Genomic DNA, 10443 nt, shown 5'->3' with positions numbered 1-10443 from the left:
TGAATAGGCTACGACAAACATTTTTAATTTTCAAAATTAATCTTGTAAATCCTCTCGTTACACAAGCAAATTGGTGCAATGTGGGGAAGGGGGTAAGGAAAAAGAGCCGTTTTTTGTCCTTTCGCTCGTAATTGATTGAGAACAGTAAAGTGTTAAAAGTAATGGCCCTGAACACAAATAAAAACTGCCGCTACACAAAAAACCAACTACTTTGATTCTTTTGTTTCGGAAATTTAGAACAAGAAGCAATTTCTACGCACATGCACACTCAAGACATTTTCCATACTATAGATAATTGTAAAATAATTGAACTTCCGAAAAAAAATTAGATTCTTGTTCCAATTTTTGAAGAAAAAAAGTAATGCTTTTTGCTCTTTCTGTTTTTGCTTACACTTTTTAAACTGATAACTAGCCACTTTTGATGTTTTGCAAGCCATGTGAAATGTACTAACACACTGAGCTCAAACTTGAAAAACTATTTTATCTGCGATCATTTTAAATGAAATTATGGATGCTTGACAACTTCCCATTTCCCTACCCTAAATTTTGAAAAGTTAACACGCCATATACTTCTTTCTTTAAACGTGTGAAAGACGATTTAACCCTGCTCAAAAAATGGTCCGAGCTATTTGCAGCTACTGAGGCTAGCTATTTGGATACAGCCATCAGGCAGTTGGAAAAGAATTGATGAACGCAAGGGAAAAAAGTTAGCCAAGAAATATTTAGAAAAATATTTATGAAAACAAAGAATCAGAAATTTTTTTTTTTTTCATAAATCTTACTTTTTGAAATTAAAAGCCAAAAAAAATGGTGGCAATACTGCTCTATAAATTTCTGGAACAATTTTTGGTTGTCAATTTATAAGAAAAATCCAGTGTGAGACAACTGGATCATTAGGTTACTTTTCATTCCGCGGAGAGAACTACAAACTAAAATTCACCTTCGAAACTAGAACTCGATTATGTTTTTGTGACTCTAACACTTTTTTGGAGTTTTTTTGCTTTTAATTTTCAAGACGATCTTACGATAGAAACACTTATGATGAAATGGTTTTTTTTTCAGTTTCCCACCTCCATCTTAAAACTACCTAATAAAACCTTTCGTAAATTGTTCACACGGCAATTTGCATGTAAGAAATGTTGTATTGTTGTATTGTTCACTTGTTCACGCAGACACATTTTACTTTCATATATTGAATTTCATAAAAAAGCAAAAGGGGGAGCTAAAAAGAGTTGGCAAAAGAAATCAAGGCTCTTTTCCAGTTCGCCATTTTGGGTTTCACCAAATTCCATATATGAAAGTCTATTTAAAACATTTTTTCATGTTATAATTTGCACTGAAACGTGTCAGCGTGAATAGTTGAACATGTTTCTTCAACGTTTCTCACTGCAAAAAAAAACCGTGTGAACAATTTTTGAACAGATTTTTTTTTCGGATTTACGAGAGGGGTAGGAAAAGAGCCAAAATCAATTTGAGAAAATTGATTGAATAGCTTAAATTTTCATTTTGCTGGGAAATCTGATAATTAAAATCCATTTTCATAAATAGACGTCAGTCTTTTTTTGTGAATTTTACATTTTACTGTTTAATAGTAAAACAGTAAAATGTAAAACAAAATGTAAAACTTATTTTTTAAACCAAATTTAAAAAAAAGTAAGGCCATGAAAAAATCTGGGCTCTTTTTCCTTTTCCCCCCACCTGCAAATTTTTATAATTGAAGTTACTGTTCACTTTGTCCGATAGTCATGAAAATTGACACGCAGAATAATTAGGTCATGACAAACATATTAGGTCTTCACCTTGTAAAAGCATTCGTTAGACCATAAAATTCATGTTTGAGTGAGGGGGAGGGGGAAGGAAAAAGAGCCAAAATCTGAAAAATTTTTCCTGAGCAAAAACTTCCTGAACAAAAGTTGAAACGATCACGACCTAAATAGGAATACAAACAACGTTCAACGTTCAACGACTCAAATAATTATTCAAAGCTGAACAAAAGAAACAAGACTACTCGTATCAGGGCGACGCCCTGAAAGTTCCGACTGCCTTTTAAGGTTTATGGGGCAGTAATAACATTAAAAAGTTAATTGTGAAAAAACAAAATGAATTTTTTTTTTTGAAATTTGAATTTTTTAAATGAAAATCATTACCCCACACGCCATATAACGTACAAAAGGATACATTTCGCTCCTTGTAACAATTTAATGATGGCAAATATGCTTCTTTTAACCAATTTGGAACGATTTCTAAGACGGATTAACTCTCCGCTTACGCGTTAATAGCGCGAAATATATCGCGCGTTAATTGTCCCAAATTGGCTGAAATGCCAATCTTTAAACCCCCATAACTTTACGAAAAATGATCACAGGTAAAATATCTTTTCAAATTTAAGCTCAGGACAACACTACCTTTCGAATGATATAAAAAAATTCAATCAAAAATTGCTAGTTAAAAAGTCGGAATTTGTCTGAAGAAAAAAAACCCACCCTGAGCACAAATATTCCGTTACTTTCGTATCGAAAGTCGGAACAATAAGTAAACTTGTAATCAGCGGACATAAGGATTTTTCCACTCCCCCTCGCCTTCCTCAACATTCGAAAATCAAATTAAAAGTTTGTTTTAATAATTCGGCAAAAAAAAAGAAAATGTGCTTTAAAATATTTTTAAATTAGTGCTTTTTTCCAATTTCACCCCCCCCCCCTCTCACCCCCCCCCCCACCCTTTCAAACCCCCCACCCTTTCACATTCAATTAACAAAACTTACTTAACGTTGTCATAATGCAACGAAATTTAGCTTGGTGAACAAATTGACAACTGTGATCATAATTGTTATCTGTAATTCAAAACATAATTTCACGAATTTAGCCATAATAAGACGTAAAACGAACAAAAAATTCGATATTTTGAAACGCGGGGGGGGGGAGTGGAAAAGAATTCATCGAGAATGTCCAAACAGTTTTGTCAACGAATGTTCAAATTGTTTTGTCTACGAAGAACATACGGCAGGTCGAGGTCTGTCTCAATTGACCTTGACGTTATCAATGTTAATTGAGGAGCATTACTTTGTTTGTTTCACTGCAATTTACGACACTGCGCAACGCAGCTAATTCGATCTGTTCTTATTGTTCTGGTCGTACAGACAGTAAGAATTAACTTCGCACGCTATTCTAATTTGGAAAACTATACAGATGAATCAGAGTCGATAGCGAAGCGTATACTCGTCTGCTCTGCCTGCAGTAGGTAGATAGATCAAATACCGGTGGGAACTCGTTTTAAGCTCCCTTTAATTAAATTTTTTCAACAGGTGATTTTTACATTTTCATCTTAATTTTTCCGCAATTTCTTTTCAAATTATGAATCTACTTGACCAGACGTTTCCAATGATACCCCATACTTGTATATCGGATCATTAACTGAGAAGCTCAAATTTGTCTGAAGAAAAAAAAACCCACCCCGAGCACAAATATTCCGTTACTTTCGTATCGAAAGTCGGAACAATAAGTAATCAAAATTAACGGTCCTTTTCCAGTTCCCCCCTTTGAATTTCAGTTTTGAAAAGTCTATTCAACGTTGTTATAATGCAATGAAATTTGGCGTGGTGAACAAATCGACAATTCTGAACAGATTTGTTCTTCATACTTTACAGCGTAACATCACGCATTTAGCCGTAATAACACGTAAAACAAACATATTACTCGGTATTTTGAAAGGGGGGGACTGGAAAAGAGCCAAATTAACAAATGCCTCATTTTCATTTACTCAATTTTTTTTTCGAAGCAGATTTTAGCGCGATCTAATGGAAACAAAAGAATCAACGATTTTTTGTGTAGCGGCAATTTTTAATTGTGTCTAAAAATTGTAAACCAGTTTTGCATAGTGAAGAATTCAACTGGTTTGAACAAGTTTGGGCTTCTTTCCACTCACCGCATGTTTGAATTTCAAGATTAAACAAGACGGCTCGTATCAGGGCGAAGCCCTGAATGTTTCGACTGCTTTTTAAGGTTTATCGAGCAGCAGTAATAACATAAAAAATTAAATGAAATAAAATAAAATGAAACTTTTTTTTTCTAAAATTTGAAAATTTTTATGAAAATCATCCCCCACACGCCATATAAAGTACGAAAAGATATATTTCGTTCCTTGTAAGAAATCAATTATGGCAACTAAGCTTCGTTCAACCAATTTGGAACGAATTATAAGACAGATTAAATCTCCGCTTACGCGTTAATAGCGCGAATTATATCGCGCGTTAATTGTCCCAAATTGGTCAAAATGGCCAAAATGGCAATCTTTAAACCCTCATAACTTTACGAAAAATGATCACAGCTGAAATATCTTTTCAAATTCAAGCTCAGGACAACAATGGCTTTCGAATGATATAAAAAAATTCCGTCAAAAATGGCTAGTTAAAAAGTCGAAATTTGTCTGAAGAAAAAAAAACCCACCCCGAGCACAAATATTCCGTTACTTTCGTATCGAAAGTCGGAACAATAACTGCAATGAAAGACTTGCATGGTGAACAAAACAACAATTGTGAACAGATTTGGTCTTTATACTTCACACCGTAATATCACGCATTTAGCCGTTATACAGTGCTGATTTAAATTATCCGGACGAAACGAACAAAACTTGAATTTTCAAACGCGTTTTTCTCAAATTGGGTTAAGATTAGACAAAAAGTGAAGAGGACACAAGTTGCTTAGAATTTCACCAAAATTAATATGGTGCCATTTTTTCCCGAAATTTTTAACAAAAATTTTACCCCAAAAATGGGTCATTTTGGCTTTTTTCAATTAATCAAGAATTACGCTGAAACTACTTTGTTAATTGATATGAAACTACATCACAGGAAGCCTCTTACGCAGCTCAACAAAGTTTAACAAGGGTTAAATTTCCAAAAATTTGCGCAAACTGTTTCAAATTTATTTTTAAACAGAGATTCTGGGTTTTATATGGTAAAAATCACATTTATTGACTATCAAGTGAAATTTTTTTCATTTATACTGGTTTTTGGAGATTTAACCCTTCTTAAACTTTGTTGAGCTGCGTAAGAGGCTTCCTGTGATGTAATTTTTATATCAATTAACAAAGTAGTTTCAGCGTAATTCTTGATTAATTGAAAAAAGCCAAAATTACCCATTTTTGGGGTAAAATTTTTGTTAAAAATTTCGAGGAAAAATGGCACCATATTAATTTTGGTAAAATTCTAAGCAACTTTTGTTCTCTTCCCTTTTTGTCTAATCTTAACCCAATTTGAGAAAAACGCGTTTGAAAATTCAAGTTTTGTTCGTTTTGTCCGGATAATTTAAATCAGCACTGTAGCACGTAAAAAAAACTTTAAAAAAGGAAAGAACTCACAGCTTTAATTCATGTGTCATAACAAAAAAATCACACGTTTACTTAAAATCGCATGCGAAGTATTATGTGAATGAAAAACTTGCAATGTGGGTGGGTAGTGGGAAAAGAATCTTGAATCTTTTTGAGATCATCCGAAATTTTTTATGTTTTTACCCGTCTCCGGCTTCTGAGCTCGGAAGCGACAACTGAGTTTTGATTATAGGAATGAGAAGTATCTCCTTTAGTTGATATCTTTTTCTCCTTTTTGATCTCAGTTTCGAACTTCATGGACTACGCAACCAAACTATTTATCTAATGGTTAACATTCCAGGCTCTTTTCCAGTTCCCCCTTTGATATTTTCTGAAATTCAAAATTTGAAAGACTATTTAAACTGACTTTTTATGTTATAAACTGCGTTAAAACGTGTGAGCGTGAACAGGTGAACAAATTGTTACAGCATTTTTAACATGCAAAATGCCGTGTGAACAATTTTTGAACAGTTTTTTTTGTAATTTTTCGAGGGGGGTGGGAAACTGGAAAAGAGCCAATAAAATTATGAATGAAGTAATGCTTTTACAAGGTTTTGATTCAATGCCAAATATGCTGCGAACTTATAATCACTATAGATGCCAATTATTGAAACAATAGGGCAATGTTACCTCAGGTTTCATTTTTGTAAGAACCACGCCAGTTGATTAGCATCACATCTAGCTATGACGGAACAGCTTGTTACAGTGCTGATTTAAATTAACCGGACAAAACGCGTTAAACTTGAAATTTAAAACCCGTTTTTCTCAAATTGGGTGGAGTTTAGGCGAAAACTTGCTTTGCAAATTTCGGGCGCAAAATTTTCCCCAAAAACTGGTCATTTTGGCTTTTCTCAGTTTATCAAAAATTACGCCAAAAATACCCGGTCGTTCACAAACACAATTATATCAAAGTGAGCCCCTTACGTAGCTTAACAAACTTTAAGAAAGGTATATTCTCCAAAACATTGTTTAAGTTAATTTATTTTTGTTTGATAGACAAAAAAGGTCGTTTTCACTATATAAATTACCAACTTATTATTTAAGAACAATTTTTAAACGGTTTGCAATTTTTTTTGAAGAATATATACCCTTCTTAAAGTTTGTTGAGCTACGTAAGGGGCTCACTTTGATATAATTGTGTTTGTAATCGACCGGGTATTTTTGGCGTTATTTTTGATTAAATGAGAAAAGCCAAAATGACCAATTTTTGGGGTAAAATTTTGGGCCCGAATTTTGCAAAAAAATATACACCATATTAATTTTGCTAAAATTTTCAGCAAGTGTTGTCTTCATAAGTTTTCACCTAAGCTCAACCCAATTTGAGAAAAACGGGTTTTAAATTTCAAGTTTAACGCGTTTTGTCCGGTTAATTTAAATCAGCACTGTATAAAAAACCTACAACATTAGATAAATAGTCACAAGAGCAGCCGGTTTCACAGAAATTAATACAGAATGTTCAGACCATAGTACTCAAAAAAACTAAAAGAGCAAAAAAAATTTTTCAAATTAGTTCAGGAAAAAAGATCCGAGTGGTGTGATAAAGGTATCAAATGTAAAACTATGGTTTAAACATATACGACAGTCATAGAAATCAATAAAACAGATTTTAAAAAAAAATGACTAGAAAAACAACAAGAAATCATTAAGAAAATAAAAAATTTTCTAAATTTTTGAAGTTTTGATTCCCAAAATGACCTTAGAAATCTCAAAAAACTAATTTTACTTGAGTAAAATTTTAAAAAAAGCCTTAAAAAAAGCTATTTTAAATGGCCTAAATTAAGCATAAGCAAGCGTGTTCGCTCGCTTTACTCGCTCAAGTTTAGACGAAAAACCAAAATTTCAAAACTTTTTTTCTTAAAACTGGGAAAACTTTCTTAAAATTTTAATGCTGTTCAAATCACGACTAAAAAAAACTTTGAAATGATAAATCATTCAACTCTTTGCCATGATTATTTGTAGTAGCTGTTTTCGAATGAAACAAAAAAAACATAAAAAAATAAAAACCAACCCGAATACAAAGTTCCAGTTCTTTTCCAGCTTCCCAATGCCCTAGTAAAATTACAAGTTAAAAATGTTCGATAATTGTTCTCACGGTATTTTGCATTGCGGTGTTGTACAAATTTGTTCACCTGTTCGCGCTGACTCGTTATGGTGCAATTTTCAACGTGAAAAGCCATTTCAAAAAGACTTTTTTCATTGAATTCCAGAAATAAATCAAAGAGGGGGGACTGGAGAAGAGCTAAAATTCCTCCCTATTTTTCAAAGGTTGAAACAAAAAATGTAAATCAGAACTATTTCCTTGAAAAGACAATTTGAAATTATAAGACTAATTTCTGTAAAAAAAAAAACAGGATAACATTTTTAAAAAATAATTGTATGTGTATCTATTATTCTGTAATCACACTACGGCTTTTTTTCCTTTCACCCCACTTGCAAGGTTTTATATTTAACTACTGGTGAACTGTTAATTACAAGTACTGCTACAAGCCACTTTTCTGTCAAATTGCGAGGAAAAAATCGGAGTTTGCAAACTTTCCGTGATGGTACTATTTTGACTGCAAGTTTTTCCGTGAGCCTAAATTAATTGTGTTTAAGGATGACTTAAATATAATGATATATGACTGTGTTATAATAACCGGTTCTCGTTGTAATGATCGCGCTTTTTTGAGGCTGTTTTTTCCCACCACTTGCAAATTTTCACAAGTAAATTTATTGTTCAGCTTGTCTGATTGTCATGAAAATTGACATGCAGACTAATTAAGCATCACATCTAGTCTTCATAATTAACCACTACTTAGGCCATAAAATTCCTTTTTGTGTGAACTGGGTTGATGGAAGGAAAAATAGCCCACAGAGTCTGTAAAATGTTAAATTTTGGGCTTTTTTTGGAAAATTTTGAGCAAAAAGTTGCGTTTGTTTGAAAGTAAAATTTAATTTAAGAAAGTTCTTAGGGTTGGTCGGCCAAAATGGATGATATGAAATAATGGATGTCATTGTGGGTCGAATCCTTGAGGGAGCACCTGAATAAATCCGCCCCTGTATGTGATTCCTCTGGCATAAACATGTGGTAATTAAGAAACGGTTCGGCCCATTTTCCATTTTCCCAACCCCCTCGTTAATTGAACACGCAAAGTTGTCTAGCAAAATGCGCGGTTCTTTTCCAGTTTCCGACCTTCTCGTAAGATTACAAAACAAAGCTGTTCATAAAATGTTTACAAGCCATTTGCATGTTAAAAATGTAGAAAATTGTTCACCTGTTCCGGCTGAAACCTTTGAATGCAGTTTATAACATGAAAAGTCATTTTAAATAGACTTTCATCTAACTAATTTAAAAAAATGAAAGGGGGGAACTGGAAAAGAGCCAAATGCGCAACTTCTATGCTAAAAATTCGTTCTGGCTTATATGTTTTAGACTGACTGATAACAGCAAAAATCATTTTTAATAATCAAAAAATTGTTCCTCATTAAGAATCAAAAAAGGGGGCTGAGGAATTTAATTTTTCTGTTTGTTCGAGTTCTTTTAATATTGCTGAGTAGCACATGAAAATTCCAACAATTGAAAGGAGAAAATGATATGCAGGGCTATCGGTTGCCTGTTAATCTACTTCTTTTAACACGGCGTTTGGTCTTTCTTCGATCTTGTGATTTCTGTATTTCTGACGAGGACGACGTTTCATCCATCGGAACATACGAAGGACAGTCCGAAAGATCCCAATTGCATTACTATAGATTTGCTGTTGGGATCTCTTGGTACTATATTTTGCTAACTGCTGCTATTGAATTAAGAAAGAATGCTATGGTTAGATATTTGCACGTGGTTGAAATGAAAATCTTAAAACTAATACGACTTCAATTGATTTAGAAAATTAGGCTAATTGCAATCCCTTTTAGCTGGTTCAGCTGCTGTAAAAAATTTCTGTCAAAAATGCTTTGACAAAAGAAACAAAATTAGATTGAATCAAAAACCACCGCAATCATAATTATTCCACACAAATCAAACATAATCAACAAGTCAAAAATTTGGAAAAATTTCCGAAACCTCTAACAAACCGGGGAAAAGATAATTTTTTATGAAACGTTTTCAACCTGCGAACCTGTGAAAATTTCGTCACACAAATGTTTTTCAAAATCCATAATTTTTTTAACCCCTTCAGAGAAAAATAAAGAGTTTAGTTTGTCTGCTTGTGAACTTAGAGGGAAATCTTAAACCCAACATGGAAAAATCAATTTTGAGCGTGATGAAAATTTAAAACTTTTCCTAAAAAAGATGGCTCTTTTTCCTTTTCCCCCCCACCTGCAATTTTTTATAATTGAAGTTCCTGTTTACTTTGTCCGATTGTCATGAAAATTGACATACAGACTGAATAGGCCATGACAAACAAATTTAGTCTTCATAAATAACCTTGTAAAACCACTCGTTAGACCAAAAAATTCATGTTTGAATGAGGTGGGGGGGAAAAGGAAAAAGAGCCAAAAAGATCAAAAGCAACGCTGTAAGTGCCTGCACTTTATTCAATGGCTTTGAAAAATTAGTTTTTGTGTTTGAACCTGAAGCCCAATTTTACCAACCATTTTTTTTTTTTTGATGAAACTAAGCCAATATGAAAGAACTGAGCACTTAAGTAACTTTTCATTCTGCTGGAATTCCGTTTTCAAAACAGCAATACAAACTCTTTTATCCTCTCCCTTTCATTTTCGGTACTGGAGAAAACAGTTTGCGTTCGTTACTTTAAGAAATGAACTCAAACCTTCAAATTGAGCTTAAAAAGCAATTCGCAAAAAAATATTTTCGAGACTATAAATTTTGAAAACCTTCTTCGAAAAACAAAGAATAAAACATTGTGACTAAATTAGAGAGTTAAATTCGTTCACTATTTTTTAGAATCAAAATTGATTCCTTCGGTGCATTTTTGATAAAAGCTTGTTTTCGTTTTAGTTTTTAAAAATATACTTTTTTTTCTGTTATTGGAAACACGTAACAAACGCTATAATTTTAGTCTCAGAAAACAATTGTTACGATGTAGGTTGGAACTACGGGACGTTGGCTTTTCAAAACTAGTGTCTGGTCCCAACAATGCA

The sequence above is a fragment of the Symsagittifera roscoffensis genome, chromosome 1 (genome assembly GCF_963678635.1).
Source record: "Symsagittifera roscoffensis chromosome 1, txSymRosc1.1, whole genome shotgun sequence".
NCBI classification, from domain to species: Eukaryota; Metazoa; Xenacoelomorpha; order Acoela; family Convolutidae; genus Symsagittifera; species Symsagittifera roscoffensis.
This window is presented reverse-complemented; position numbering follows the sequence as displayed.